The sequence below is a fragment of the Eschrichtius robustus genome, chromosome 2 (genome assembly GCF_028021215.1).
Source record: "Eschrichtius robustus isolate mEscRob2 chromosome 2, mEscRob2.pri, whole genome shotgun sequence".
Lineage (NCBI taxonomy): Eukaryota > Metazoa > Chordata > Mammalia > Artiodactyla > Eschrichtiidae > Eschrichtius > Eschrichtius robustus.
Window position 1 is genome coordinate 128,109,828 of NC_090825.1, and position 13,781 is coordinate 128,123,608.

Sequence of the window (13,781 nt, forward strand, 5' to 3'; positions counted from 1 at the left end):
AGCCCCTTCCGCAGGGTCACATGCCTGGAAGGAGAACCGACAGAGGCGGTCTCTGTATTTCCATATAAAATGCTCATGTGATAAACAGAGGGCCCAACAAAACAGTAAGAGTCGTGGACAGGACCCGGCTGGAGTGCCACTTAGGCCCTGAAGTGTTTCGGGAAAGCTTCGGGGTGTCCATATAGGAGTTTTTTTGTTTTTTTTTTAATATAAATTTATTTATTTTTATTTTTGGCTGCGTTGGGTTTTTGTTGCGGTGCGCGGGCTTCTCATCGCGGTGGCTTCTCTTGTTAGGAAGCACAGGCTCTAGGCACGTGGGCTCAGTAGCTGTGACACACGGGCTTAGTTGCTCCGCAGCATGTGGGATCTTCCCGGACCAGGGCTCGAACCCGTGTCTTAACCACTGAGCCAACAAGTCAGTCCCCACATAAGAATCTGACAAGCTACCTTTTAAAGACGCAACGACCTGAAGAAATAAGCCCTCACACCCAAAGCAGCAGTAAATCTTAATGACAATGGTGGTGACGCCCAGGATATTGCAGGAAGGCCCAAGTCCATAGGAGAATTTACAAACTCCCATTCCTCGGTGAACACCCACCAGCCGACCTGCCGCAGCACTTGCCAAGAACAGCAGGGTAGAAATTGGTGTCCTCAAACTCAACGGTTTTCACCTGCGACCTTTTTACAGGATCTTAGGTACACAACGGGAGTTACTTTCTCCTCTGGCTTTCCTTTAACAGTTGTTCCACAAGAGTGCTGACTAATGGTGGGAGCCAGCAAGTGCCCTTAGGCGGCCTCATGGAAATAAAAAAGTTGGTATAAGAAAGAAAAACAAAACAACCAAACAACGGGAAACTTTACCACCTGGCTCCCCTGGTACCAAACTATGAGGAAAAGGCGGGAGAGGGGGCCTCAGGGACCGCACCCAAGAAGTGAAGAAAGAAAAAAGGACAGAAACCGGAGCCCAGGGAGCCTCAGAACCGCCCCAGAGGGCACGGCGTACCCGGGGCTAGGTCTCCTCGGTGCGGTCCAACCCCTGCGTCAATCAGCTCCTTCCCGCGCTGTGATTGGTGGGCTTCCTTGGCCACCCTGGCGCCCACCTCCTAGTTGCTTGGGGTTTACTTCCCCAAAGTACACGGGCCCCACCTTGTGGAGCAACCGCTCCTGCATGGAAAGCGGATCTCCGCCCTGGGGAAGACTTTGTAACGAATGGGAGCACCCTCACATATTTATTGGCTACCGTGGATATCGGTCAAAGAACTTCCCACCCGCCTTCCCACCGTACCTTTCAGTTATTGGTCTCTCTTAGTGCCAATCCGTTACTAGGGAAACGAGCTCCTCACAGTCTCATAGGCATGAGTCAAAGCCAATCAAGAGCCACGCCTTCATCCTGAGTCAGTACCCAATTGCTGTTCGAAGAGCCCAGAGTGCGCAGTCGGGATTGGCCACCAGAGTGCCCGACCTGGCCGCAACAAGTTAGGCTGAATCGCCCTTATATAGCCCGGCGACGGAACACGCGTGTGTGCGGACGCAGTTGCGTGAGGGGTTTTTTGCTTTTTGCTGTGCTGTGGAGCAGAGCTTGTTCCTCTCCCGCTCAGCCGTGCAGGTACGCCGAGGTGTGGGCGGGGCTGGGCGGCCCCGGGAGGACGAGGACGAGCTGGGGCTGTGGTGAGAAGGAGAAGTCCTAACGGCGACCGCGCGAGGCGCGCCTCCCTCCGCCCCCCCCCCCCCCGCTACGGCCGCAGGCGCGCGGCGGACGCACGGGGGCGCGGAGGCTCTTCGTCCCCCGCCCCCACCGGCCCGGCGCGCGTGGCCGTGTCCGCGTCCGCCGCGCGTGGCCGTGTCCGCGTCCGCCGCTTGCGCGTGCCGCGCCCAAAGGCCACGGCGAGCGAGAGCGAGCCGCGGCCGCCGCCCGGGGCCCCAGGGTGATCTCGGGGGCCTGGGGCCCCGCGCGGCCGGCTCGGTAGCTTTTCCCGCCTGCCCCCCCGCCCCTCTCCGCGCGCCAGCCGAGTCCTTCCTCCCCTGGCGGGGTCTCTGGCTTAACCCAGACCAGAGGAGGCTTTTCTTTGGGTGGGGGACACGAAAGTGCGATGAGAATTTCTCGTCTCGAGAAGCAGAAGTGCTGCTCCTAGGTTTTCCAAGGAGTAAGGGGGGAGCAGCGAGTTCATGGGTATTGAGTGATGATAATAGCTAACATTTTTCCAAGCCCTCGCTGTGTGCCAGGCAGTGTGCGGAGCAACTTGTGTGTCTCTTCTTTACTCCCGACATGCCCCGATGAAGTATGTACGATGCTTTCCCTCTTTTTACAGCGGACTCGAAGGCCCAGAGGTGGAGTGACACGGTCAAAGGCACACAGACCGTAAGGGGCAGGTATTTGTTTGAACCTAGGCGGTCTGACTCCCAGTCACCGAACCTGTTTTATTCTTTGTCCCAGCGCCCTGTGCGGCTCTAGGGCATCTTTGCCCCCAGAACGCTAGTCCCTGGGGTCAGCATCAGCCTCGGAAGGCCGACTGCAGCGGCATTTGTACTTGGGCCAGTTGAGGGCTTCCAGGGAGACGAGGGTTGGACGTGGGATTATGACAAAGGAAAAGAAAGGGTTTTTTGGGCTTCTTTTCTACAGATATTCCTACAGGTAGCTGATGGATGTGCTGCCCTAAAAGCTTCTGGGAAAAGCGTAGAATAAAATGAATAAGCCCAATGATCCTGGACAGTGTTTCTCGTCAGATTTGAAACTTACAGCCTGATGATGGGAAGTTCCCGCCAGCAGGAAGTTAGGCTCTGATAGTAGATCTTGAATCTTTCTTCATTTTTTAATTGGAGCAGGCTTTTGAGAAAGACCCTCGAGAAGACAGTTGGACTTCCTCATTTTATGTAGTTGAAGAAAATGAGGTTGCAGAGCGATGAGTTTCAGATCTGGCCGTGACGTGTAAGTGAAAATTTGAAATTGGAGTGGAAAGCTTGGAGCCCAGTTACAGTACAAATTTGACCTCTGTGGAGCCTCAGCTAGGTGAATTAGGGGTGATTGAGAGGTGTTGGAAATCTTACCCTTATGGCAGTTGGGAACTTCCGTGGATGAAAACTTGTCTACGTACATTTATTTAGCGTTGTGTGTATGCTCCAGTTATATGCAAACGTAGAAGACACCTTCGAAGTCTTGAGTGTAAATTTTTCTAGTAGAGTTATATCTGAGATTTTTTTAAAACCAGTTTATTCCTTGACTTAATGAAATAATAAATGTTCCTGTGTTGCAGGTCCGAATCATTACTTTGCATCACAAATGTCTCTACTTGAGCTAAAGCCACATTAAAAGTTTTGGAGCTAGCTCTTCTGAACTAATTTTGATTGGAATGGCTGTCGACCATTTTTCTTTCTCTCTCTTTTCTTTTTTTAAGAAGTTTATCTATTTTGTTTGTGCAGACACTTTTTAGAATTGGTCTTTGTATAAGAATTTGCTGCCAGAGGGAACACATAATTTACATCTTTGTAAGTAAATTAAAAAGCTATGAGGAAACAAACATTTGTGTTTCCATTTACCCAGTAATTTCCATATTTCTTAACAGAAAGTAGCAGTAGATACAGGATCAAAATAGCTTGTGGACAGGTTCCAGCACCTTTGTTGGTGTTGCCATGAATGACAGATAGCTTTAGAGTATAACATTGTTTTCTTTGGAACTTGCCTTCTTGTAGCAATTCCAGTTACCTGCATTTATACACCAGTTAGCTATTGAATTAGCATTTTAAGTTATCAAATGTTAAAACACTAATGACCTACATTTAAACTGTTACTGAGTCCACTGATTATTCCTTGAGGTGAAATATATCAGAATGAAAGTTCTTTGTGTATTAATTGAGGGAAATTTTTGTTAGTTTCCCCTTTAGATATTTTTAAAAATACTGTTCTTGGCTTCAGGCAAATGGTTATCGGTTGGGTAGGAATATGAAAGCTGGTATTTCACAGATCAGTAGCCCAGTTGATCGCTTGTGTATTCATTGATCAAGAACAAATGAATTGAAGCAAATTGTGATAATACAAGACTTGTCTGCCTGTCTTCAATCCAAGCTAGAGGTTACTTTTGCTGTTAAATCCTTTGAATTTAAGCTTTTGTATCTCTTCTAACTGGTAGAAAAGTAGGTAGTTCTTTGTTCTTTTATTTAACTCACTTTAGTTTGCTGTTCTCAGCTGACAGTCTGCTAAGGGAACATCAGGAGATTTGGTAATGTTTCTTGGTGACCTACTTCACAGCAGTCTTTGGTAATTTACATTTTTTTTTAACTTGTTTCAGTACTTTGCCTAGAAAGTAAAGAGCAGAAGTTTGTTTTAAATTTTTATAGGTTTGTGAATTGTATATGGTTCTTAGGACGGATGGGGCAGTGTTAAAAAATGAAATTTGTTATAAAGCCTGAATGTGTGGCCTAAACCAGTTTTTCTTTTTGCCAGTTTACTAACATTACCCACTTGATCTTTCAACATTTTGCAGTTAGATTTGTTTCTTAAAATACTTCAAAATTCAAATATGCATTGTATATTCATTTAATTGCGCTTTAAGACTTCCTTGGACAAAATTTACTGACTTTAAAGAGGGAGATAATTGTTAAAGTAGGTAGCTAAGAACCTGCCCCCCCCCCCCCCCCACCAGTAATCAGTTTTTAACATCTAGTGGGACCTTTAGTACAGTACTATCCTTCCAGCCATGGAGTTAAATTTAAGATTCAGCAACTGTAATCACACTTGTAGTTGGTGATCACGCTGTGGTGAACAACTAAGTTTGTTTTTAAATCTCAAAAGTCAGCTTTCTGTTTGTTTGTTTATTTATTTATTTACAGTATTCTTGGTCACCCTATCTGGCTTTGGTTGGGAAAGCTTAATTGCAAGCCTGATGATATGGTGAAGAGTTAGGAAAAATCTGCACATGAAGAGTGGGAAGAGGGGGCTTAACAAAGCAGAAAGTTATTAAAAGTTCTCTTGTAGGCTGTGGCCTTTGTAAATAAAATCAGGTCTTTAGATTTTAAGTGATAGATTTCCACTTCTGCCTTCTGGCCAATCTGTTATGTCATATTGCTTGGCTGTTTAGCCTGGGTGCTGTATTTCAGGTATTTAATAAAAAGTAAATATTAGAGATGGCTAGAGATGGTTCAGAGAAAAAAAGCTGGCTTCCTAGATGGGACACACTTCAGCTTAGTAGGAATGTCATCCTTGGTGGCTGATAAGTGGCTTTGTGGCAGCATCATTGCTTATTTGTATAGCTGTTTATGTATTTTTAAAGTGCATTCACACATCTTAGGTATTCTCATGTTTTTGCTTATAAGACCTGGAGCTCTGTAACCTAAATAGTTGTCTAAACTATTTTGTAAAGCAAGTGGTGTAACTGGTAAGGATATGTGCTAGATATATTTCCTTGTTCAGAAACTTTGAAGGTTTTCGAATTTCCTTATTCAAAAAATCTTTGAAGGTTTTAGAGGGCATCAGTGGCACCTACCTGCCTTTCCAGGGTTTTTTGTTTGTTTGTTTGTTTTAACAGCTGTGCCTCAAGTATATCCCATGTTTATGGACTATCTTGAGCTTACGCCTAGGGATTCCTGGCATACATCCACCTATGCTTTATGAGATCTGAAGCATAGGAAATTCATGTTTTTAAGGAATTTCGTAGATGAAGCATTAGTATATAGTTAACGGTATTTTTTCATCTTGGTGAGAAAGGACAGATTGTTGCTTAATTATAAACCTAGCTGACTAGCTTTTAATGCTGGATTGGGGAAGGGATGTTAAAAATCAAGAAAAGTTAGTGAATTAAGTTTCTCAGTTCTTGAATTTTTTTCTCTTGAGGAAACGTGTTTTTTGAGGTAATTTTGGATTTACAGACAAGTTGCAATACAGCCATGTCTTGTATACCCCTTACCCAACTTCACTAATGTTAACATCTCACCTAATCATGGTACATTTTTCAAAAATAAGTTGACATTGATAAAGTATTATTAACAAAGGATTGACCTTATATGGATTTCCTTAGTTTTTCCACTAATGTCCTTTTTTTCTGTTCTAGGATCCAATCCAGGATACCACATTGCAGTTAGTCCTCATGTCTCCTTGGTTTCTCTTCTCTGATCTGTGACAGTTTCTTGTATTTTCTTTCTCTTTAATGACCTTGACACTTGATCTCAGTTTGGTTATACTTGGTGTTGAGTAGACTGAGGTTATGGATTTTGGGAAGAATACCACAGAGGTGACTTAGCCTTCTTACCGCATCACGGGGCACGTAATACCATTCCTGGTTGAATTTAACCTTGATCACTTGATTAAAGTGGTGTGTACCAGGTTAGTATTTTTTTCCTTTCCATATTCTTTTCATTAGAAGCTAGTCACTAAAGGAGGAAAATCTTTGAATTTGTAGACATATATTAAAGCTACCGCTGTAGTTACTAAACATTTTGGGGGAAACACTTTGAACTTAGGCAGATATTCTGTTTCTCTAGTTTCCCTGCTTAATGTTAGCATTCATTAGTGGATCTTGCCTGCAGCTCTTATGGTGGTGTTCTCATGGTGATTCTTTATTTCCCTTGTTTCTTCTCCATCATTTGAAATTCTTAGGTAAGAAAGATTTGTCTCTTCCCATTTTTTTAATTCTTCATTTTCCCATTTTTTAACACTACTTACCCATTAATTTTTAAATTTTTAGTTATGTCAGTATGGGCTCATGGATATTCTTTGGGGTTGTAATCCAGTGTTTTCCTAACTTATTTTTGGTTTTTTACTTATTACTTTATTTTTTGAATTGTTCCAGTTTTGACTCTTGTATTCTTTTGATGTTCCCCTATTTTTTTTTTTTTTTTTTTTTTTTAAGCATTTTCTTTCTTTATCAGGTACTTCAGGCTCATGTTGTATTTTGCCTGTCCTGTGTCTCCAAGGAGTTGTCAGGAAGAATTTTGAAGGAGAGTGACAGGTGGTAAATGTCAAGAGTTTGGAAAATAGATTGAACAGTAGTAGATGTAGTGATAGTTCATGCCGCTCTTGCTCTGAGCAGAAGCGGCTTGGTTTCTGTAGTTTCTTCTCTGGTCTGGGAAAGCATTTTTATTTCTCATAACTAAGCCAAATTTCAAATGTTTGAATACATAGCATAACTTTGCAACAAAATTTACAACATATTCATGTTAGTACACAGAAACCCTCGCTGTTTATTTTTCTGTAGTGTTTTAGATAGGTTATTACAATAGAGTAAAAAGATCCCTTAAATGTCATTGTACTCAGAATTGACAGTTAACATTTTGAGTTACTCTTTTAAATTTGCTTTTTTTTCCGGTACAGGTTCCCATTCTGCTCTCTTCCCCTGAGACGACCTTTTGTCTTTCCAAGCTATTATATTGATGGGTTAAAAAACAGCTTTATTGAGGTATAATTGACATACAATAAACTGCACATATTTCAAGTGTAGAATCTGATAGCTTTTGGCATTGTTTATACCTATGAAACCACCACAATCAAGATAGTGAAAATAGCTATCATCCCCAAAAGTTTTCTCATGCTCCTTTGCATTCCGTCTTTCCTATCCACTCTCCCTCCTCTTCTGCCCCCAGGGATCCCTTATCTGCTCTCTGTCACTGAAGATCAGTTTATACTTTCTAGAATTTTTATGTAAATGGAATCATACAATATGTGCTGTTTAAAAAAAAATTGCTGAGTAATACTGTTTGTTCTATTCTGTAAATATACCACAATTTGTTTATCCATTCACCTGTTGATGGACATTGGTTTGTTTCCAGCCTTTAGCTATTACAAATAAAACTTCTTAAGAAACCGCCTAACTTTTACAACGTGGTTGTACCATTTTACATTCCCGCCAGCAATGTTTGAGGGTTCCATTTCCTCGATACCCTGGCCAACACTGTATTATCAGCCTTTTAAGTTGTCATTCTGACAGGTGTGTAGTGGTACTTTAGTGTGGTTTTAATTTGCATTTCTATAATTACTAACGGTGTTGATGTTCAGCATTTTTCGTGTGCTTATTTGACATTCGGATAATTTCTTTGTTGAATTGTCTCCTCAGATTTTTCGCTCATATTTTTTAGTTGTTTTTCAGTTTTGAGAGTTCTTTAATATATTCTGTATACAAGTTGCTTTGCAAATAGTTACCTCAAGCCTGCTTTGCCTTTTCATTCTCTTGATAGTGTCTTTGCAAAGTGAAAGTTTTTATTTATTTGTTTATTTTGGCTATGCTGTGCGGCATACGAGATCCTACTTCCCTGACCAGGGATCAAACCTGCACCCCCTGCAGTAGAAGCGCGGAGTCTTAACCACTGGACCGCCAGGGAAGTCCCTGGAAGGTTTTAATTTTGATGGAGTTCACATTATCAATCTGTGCTCTTATAGATCACGTTTTTAGTGTTGTATCCAAAAATGACTCACTGTCATTCAGATTTTCTTTAGAAGTTTTATAGTTTTAGGTAAAACCTAAAACTATTAAGTAAATTTTAATATTCTGTGAGTCTTGAATTGAGGTTCTCTTTATTTCCATATATGATGTGCAGTTGTTCCAGCACCATTTGTTGAAAAGAGTATCCTTTTTCTACTGAATTGTCTGCACTTTTGGAAATCAATTGTCCATTTATGTGTGAATATATTTCTTTATCCTGTTTCATGGATCTATTTGTCTATTTTTACATCCAGACTGTTTTAAAAATAAATTTACTGATGTATCTATGAACAATACTGCTATTGTTTCGTGTATACTAAAAACACTTAAACATTTCAAGGCTATCATACAGTACTTATTTGGCAAGTGACTTTTTGTTTCTTTTTTTTAATTCCAAGCTGATGTATTTATTTTTTAAAAAATTATTTATTTATTTATTTTTGGCTGCGTAGGGTCTTCGTTGCTGCGCGCGGGCTTTCTCTAGTTGCAGAGAGCGGGGCTACTCTTCGTTGAGGTGCGCAGGCTTCTCATTGCGGTGGCTTCCCTTGTTGTGGAGCACGGGCTCTAGGCGCACAGGCTTCAGTAGTTGTGGCTCGCAGGCTCTAGAGCGTAGACTCAGTAGCTGTGGCGCATGGGCTTAGTTGCTCCGCGGCATGTGGGATCTTCCCGGACCAGGGCTTGAATCCGTGTCCTCTGCATTGGCAGGCGGATTCTTTTTTTTTTTTTTTTTTAATTAATTAATTTATTTTTATTTTATGGGTGTGTTGGATCTTCGTTTCTTTTTTTTTTTATTTTTTTTATTTTTTTTATTTTTGGCTGTGTTGGGTCTTCGTTTCTGTGCGAGGGCTTTCTCTAGTTGTGGCAAGCGGGGGTCACTCTTCATCGCGGTGCGCGGGCCTCTCACTATCGCGGCCTCTCTTGTTGCGGAGCACAGGCTCCAGACGCGCAGGCTCAGTAGTTGTGGCACACGGGCCCAGCTGCTCCGCGGCACGTGGGATCCTCCTAGAACAGGGCCCGAACCCGCGTCCCCCGCACCAGCAGGCAGACCCTCAACCACTGCGCCACCAGGGAAGCCCTGGATCTTCGTTTCTGTGCGAGGGCTTTCTCTAGTTGTGGCGAGCGGGGGCCACTCTTCATTGCGGTGCGCGGGCCTCTCGCTGTCGCGGCCTCTCTTGTTGCAGAGCACAGGCTCCAGACGCGCAGGCTCAGTAGTTGTGGCTCACGGGCCTAGTTGCTCCGCGGCATGTGGGATCTTCCCAGACCAGGGCTCGAACCCGTGTCCCCTGCATTGGCAGGCAGATTCTCAACCACTGCGCCACCAGGGAAGCCCTGGCAGGCGGATTCTTAACCACTGCGCCACCAGGCAAGCCCGACTTTTTTTGTTTCTGAGATCTAGTTCATGCTGACTTTATGACTGCTATAAACAGGGTGACTTTATATCTCGGTTTCCCAGGAACACTCCTAATTCACTCCAGTTAAACTGGCGTAATTATCAATTGTATCACTTTTTAATCTTTTAAGTGCCCATATGATTATCTTACATACGGGCCTCTCCATGATGTGAATAAACTACAACTTAATCCATTACCCCTTTGACGTATATGTGAATTGTTATCTGTCTTATGTTTCAGAAATAGGGTGGCATTTAATTTCTCTGTTTATATCTTGTGCAAATGGGTGAGTTTCTCTTGTTTATATATCAGTCTACAAGAGAATTGCTGGATTCATCAGATTGGTTTTAATTTTGTTAGACAATTGCAGAGTTGTTCTCCACCGTGGTTGTACCAGTTGACACTCAGCAGTTTTGCAGGTTCTTTTTTCATTACTTGCTTTCCAGTGTTTGATACTGAGTGATATTTTAATACTTTGGAGGATCTCCTGTGAGAAGTGATAAGTTTTAATATGCATTTTACTAGTTACTTACTTTATCTTTTGTTGTTGCCCGTTTACTTTCCTGAGAGTTGCCTGTTCCATTTCTTTGCTTGTTTTTCTCTCAGGTTATTCTTTGTTTTAATGATCTGTGTGGGAGTTCTATATCCATTCTGCATATTAATCTCTTAGAGTATGATGCTGTGCTTTTTCTTAACTTACAGTGGGCACTTACAGATCTTGAGTTATTAAGACATTTTGCTTTTTTGCTATTATTAGAAAGAGTAAGCTCTACTATTTAAAAATTCATGTGGATTATAGTTGGTCTTAATGCTTCCCTGTTCTTGGAACATAAATTCTCACAGCTCTATTAGACTCAGTTAAAAGAAGCACCTTTAACATTTCTCTGAATTTCAACAAAATTGATGTGGAATTTCTTTAAAGTTGCCATGCAGTCTAGTTAAATTGGGCTAAGTGAGTCTTTTGAAAGTTAGAGAAGTATTGAATATTTCACAAATCAGGGTCAACTAGTAAAAACAAATCAGTGATTATGTTAGTATGTGAGGTATTGACATTTCCGTGTGTGTGTGTTTTTTTTAGAATAGCACTCATTGATGTTGCATGCTTTACAAATAAGGTAAGAAAAGTATAAAAATTATATTCTTCACTCCTTATAGGTAACTAATATCAACTCTGTTGCCTCAAACTTTTTTTGTAAACTACCTTAGTCATGCTTTTTATTGTTTGCTTTGATGGATCCTAAGGCCAACACGAAGTGATGCTATTGGAAAAATTATACTATTAGAAGCCAGAAACGAATCTTTCCTAAAACTGGAAAACTTATCAGAAAATATTCTGATATAATCCTTTAAAAAAGCAAAGTACATAGATATCATAAGACAAATTTAGAGATGAAACCAAGAGCTTTTTAGGAGATTGCTCTGCTCTAAGACCTTAATCCTGAAAGTTGGGAGAAAGTAACCAGATAGAAACTTCCTGCATCATGAAAAAGTTTAAATTGGACCATCTCTACTTGCTGCTGGTAAATACAGAGAGATGTTCTGTGGTCCTCAGATCTGTTAAAGTATCCCACTTGGACTAATTAAAATCACACAGTGTGGAGTTAGTTTATGGAATTGTGAACTTAAAGGGATTTTTTTTTTCTTTTAAATTTATTTTATTTATTTATTTTTGGCTGCTTTGGGCCTTTGTTGCTGCACGTGGGCTTTCTCTAGTTGGCGGCGAGCGGGGGCTACTCTTCCTTGTGGTGCGTGGGGTTCTCATTGCTTTGGCTTCTCATTGCAGAGCACAGGGCTCTAGGTGCGCGGGCATCAGTAGCTGTGGCTCGCGGACCCTAGAGCGCAGGCTCAGTAGTTGTGACCCACAGGCTTAGTTGCTCTGCGGCATGTGGGATCTTCCCGGACCAAGGATTGAACCTGTGTCCCCTGCATTGGCAGGCGGGTTCTTAACCACTGCGCCACCAGGGAAGTCCCTTACAGGGATTTTTAAAGATCATTTTGTTTTAAGAGCTAGAATATGTAAGATAACAGGTCATAAATTATTGGATGTTGGTACCCTTTGTTGCGTTTTTCTTTTTCTTTTTTTCTGAAAGTAATTCATGTTCATCCCAGGACATTCCAGCAATTCAGAGGTCTATGAATTTTATTCTTTTTAACAGGTACATAGTATTCCTTTAAAAATGTTTTATATATATTATATGGAACAAAATATAATTTTCTATAACACAGGTAATGAAACGGTGAATACCTTTAAACCTTATGTTGTATGTATTTACACCTTGTGTTTTTTATATAGTACTTTTTGTATGGATTATTTCATAATATAAACACCCCCCCCCCCCCCCCCAAAAAAAGAAGTGGTCAGTATTCTCAGTTTTTAGGTTGCTAATGTGAGATAAACATTTTGATTCATATTTTCTTGTAGTTTTTCTCAGCGGAAATATTCTTTATGACTGCGATGAATGAAAATTGTTTTAGAAATACTTCAGCAAACTTATTTTCCTAGCCTAAGAATAAAATAAATTTTTAGCAGTGTTCAACAGAAAAGTAAAACTTAATGCTTTATATATGTTTTTTTAAAGAGAGCAGAAATTTTTATATCTAACATAGCATAAACGTACCTAAAATTATTGTAGCTTCGTGATGCATGTTTTAAAAGTTAAGATATTAAGATGTGCACGTCATTTGGTTTTACAGTTTAATTGGGCCAGTTACATTCTGTGGGCACACAGGTGACTCTGTGTGGCATTCATGAGTAGACCACTGCAGTCATCAAGTCAACCTAGAAGTTCACTAAAAAGTAGTTTTACATTAAGTGCTTGGGCTTCCGTAGTCCAAGGTACTCTAGAAAAATTCTTATTCTCTCAGGAGATAATCCTCTTTTTATTTTGCTAGCAAAATAGTTAAATAATCTTCTGGGTGACAGAAAATGGTGGGATGTAGAAATGTTTTCTTTCACTATAGTTAATAGTTATAATAGTAAAAGTAATAGTAACAGCTAACATTTATTGCTTACTACCAGACACTTAATTCTTGCAGTTATGATTTTAATTTTAAAGATGAAAGAACTGAGGGCACCAGAGATTGTTACTAGCTCAGGAGCACAACTAGTGTTAGAATTTTGCCCAGTGAGAATTGGTCAGAGAAAATTTGAAGGTTTCCTTTTGTTGCATCTCAAATACTCATTCACTGTTTTAAAGTAGAGCACTCAGTTTCACTGTTCATTTGTTATATCTTACTGGTCTTAGATTTACCAGTTCAGTTAGAACTGGTAAACTGAAGGTATTGTTTACTATCTTTGCTTCCTTAAGTATTTCTAAGTGGCCAAGTTTTTCTTTACTTCTTGAGGTCAAGAACTGTTCTGTTCTTCCCCTTTCCCTAAACTAGGACTTTTTCAGTATTTCTTGAAAAAAATTTTAAGGGAAAGTATAATTTTTAAAATGTATTTTTCTTGTCCCCTTTGTAGAGTACAATTTTGGCATATTATGACATTCACAATATTACAAACTTGGATATAAAATTAATGGAAAGTAAACTTTAGTGGAAGTGAGTGATTTGCTTCTTCCCCCTTTATTCTTCCTAGGTCCTGTTTCTTTCATCACTGATCTTTCTAGACCACAATGATTTTATTTTATATCATTTTTAGGAATATTACTTTTGAGTGATTTGTAATATATACCCCAAAAGGTTTATCCTGTAGATCTGAAAGCAGTGTTGCAAGGGAGTGATCTCCAATTTGGAATTACTTGGAATGTTCAATGAACTTACTTTGTCTTGGGAGAGTGGCATGTATCTTTTAGGAAGTCTTCCAGTCTTCACATCAGCATGGGGAAGGGGGAATTGCTGTTGATAATTAAAATAATAAGACTATCTAGTTTGTCTCTTATTTCTGATTTTGGTACATGCTTCATAGTCCAACCAATAATGTATCCATTGGCATATGCTGTTATATAAGGAACAGCCAGAATCCATAGTATTATAAATTTGT

At 40.7% G+C, this 13,781-nt stretch overlaps 1 protein-coding gene across 1 annotated transcript in view; it reads left to right on the plus strand.

Moving 5' to 3' along the window:
* The first annotated feature begins 1,494 nt into the window (after positions 1-1,494).
* The window catches only part of G3BP1 (G3BP stress granule assembly factor 1), a 38,286-nt gene continuing 25,999 nt past the window's right edge, over positions 1,495-13,781 (plus strand). Inside the window, exon 1 of the mRNA XM_068536255.1 lies at positions 1,495-1,606. The gene's annotated coding sequence lies outside the window, so the exon portion shown is untranslated. The remainder of the gene's footprint in view (positions 1,607-13,781) is intronic.